The sequence below is a fragment of the Ailuropoda melanoleuca genome, unplaced genomic scaffold, assembly GCF_002007445.2.
Source record: "Ailuropoda melanoleuca isolate Jingjing unplaced genomic scaffold, ASM200744v2 unplaced-scaffold70940, whole genome shotgun sequence".
Classification (NCBI taxonomy): Eukaryota; Metazoa; Chordata; class Mammalia; order Carnivora; family Ursidae; genus Ailuropoda; species Ailuropoda melanoleuca.
Window position 1 is genome coordinate 1 of NW_023245993.1, and position 2,038 is coordinate 2,038.

At 36.2% G+C, this 2,038-nt stretch overlaps 1 non-coding gene across 1 annotated transcript; it reads right to left on the bottom strand.

Moving 5' to 3' along the window:
- Positions 1 to 396: 396 nt before the first annotated feature.
- Positions 397 to 529, bottom strand: LOC117800475. Its single transcript, XR_004623097.1, has one exon. It is a non-coding gene; the product is annotated as a U11 spliceosomal RNA (small nuclear RNA).
- Positions 530 to 2,038: the final 1,509 nt, after the last annotated feature.

Here is a 2,038-nt window from a genome sequence, read left to right on the forward strand (position 1 = left end):
TTCTTACATCTCAGGCTGATTTTGTGGGTGTTCAGGATGGTCTGGTAGATATCCAGCTCAATTCAGGGGACTGGTTGAAATAGCATCCCCTACTCCTCCACCATCTTTCCCCGCCTCCTGGGTGCATAAATTTTACAATTGTTATGTCTTCTTGTTGAATTATTTATTCCCTTTATAATTGTGTAGTGTTCTTGTCTCTTGTTGTAGTCTTTGTTTTAAAGTCTGTTTGTCTATTATAATTATCGTTACCTCCATCTTTCTTTTCACTTCCATTTGCATGATAAATGTTTTTCTATCCTTTCACTTCAATCTGCATATGTCTTTAGGTCTGAAATGAGTTTCTTGTAGGCAGCATATATATTGTGTCTTGCCTTTTTTTTTTTTTTCTTTTTTTTATGGGGCACCAGGACCAATGATCACCAGCTGCCCAGGTACCAAAAAATTATGATTCTGAAATCTCTTGATTTCAGTTCCACAGGAAGAGCAATGTAGCTGGCTTACATGTGCCACTCATGACAGAGCCCTTTGATATGTGTCTTGCTTTTTTATCCATTTAGTCACCCTATGTCTTCTTTTGGAGCATTTAGTCCATTTACATTCAAACTATTTATTTCTAGGTATGTATTTACTGCCATTTTGCTAATTGTTTTATGGTTGTTTTTGTAGTTCTTTGTTCCTTCTCTTGCTTTCTTGTGGTTTGATTGGCTTTCTCTAGCGATATTCTTGTATTCCTTTCTCTCTCTCTCTCTTTTTTTTTATGTCTATTACTGGTTTTTGATTTGTGGTTACCATTAGGCATATAGCAGTCTATATTAAGTTAGTAGTTGCTCAAATTTGAACCCATCATAAAGCACTAAATTTTTACTCCCTTCTCCCCCATGTTTTAGGCATATGGTGTCATATTTTACACTTTTATTTTGTGAATCCCATTATTGATTTTTATAGATACTTTTTAAAAAAAGATTTTATTTATTTAGTTCAGAGAGAGCGCAAGAGAACACAAGCAGGGGGAGTGGCAGAGGGAGAGGGAGAAGCAGGCTCCCCGCTTGGAGCCTGATGTGGGGCTCGATCCCAGACCCCTGTGATCATAATGTGAGCTGAAGGCAGACGCTTAACCGACTGAGCCACCCCGGTGCCCCTCTAGATACATTTGATAATTTTGTGCTTTAACCTCTGTACAGGTTTTATAAGGGATTATTCTATTTAACTATGTTAATATGTAGCTGTGAAATTTTTCCTTTCCTAATTTTCTTATTCCTGCTATGGTCTTTCCTTTCCTTTTCCCCTTTAACATTTCTTATAAGGCTGGTTTAGTGATGATGAACTCGTTTAAATTTTGTTTGTCCGGAAACCTCTATCTTTCCTTCTATTCTGAATGATAGTCTTGCTGGATAGAGTATTCTTTGTTGCAGGTTTTTTCCTTTCATGGATGAGGCTTAGTCTTAAGAGGTTACATTTATGATTCACATGAATCTGTGAGGTAAATAGTGTTGTTAGACTCATTTTCTAAATAAGTAAACTGAGGCATGGGGAAGTTAAGTAATGAGACTAAAGTCAGAGTTAGTAGAAGTAGGCTTTGATTCCTGACATCCAAGTAGTGCTTGCTCTCTTAACCACCGTACTACATCGCCTTCTTTCCATAATAGCTTCTCTGGTCAAGGAGTTGTGTCAAGGACTTTACATGTATTATCTTATTTACTCATAATATCCCTGTTAAGTACATGGAATATTTTGTTTTACAGATCAAGAAAGTGAAGCTCAGAGGGGTTAAGTAATTCATCCAGGTACACACAGTGGTGGCTTCATGATCGGAGCCATCATATGTCCAGCTCCAAAGTCTGTGGTTTTAACCACTTTCCACTTTGGACTAGCTTACAATGTTTGAAAAGGGTTATTAACATAGTTTAAAATATAATTTTTTTATAATTTCTAATATTAAATAGTACATAAATCATGATCTTTAACTCTTTTTTTAAAAAAAGATTTATTTATTTATTTATTTGACAGAGATAGAGACAGCCAGCGAGAGAGGGAACAC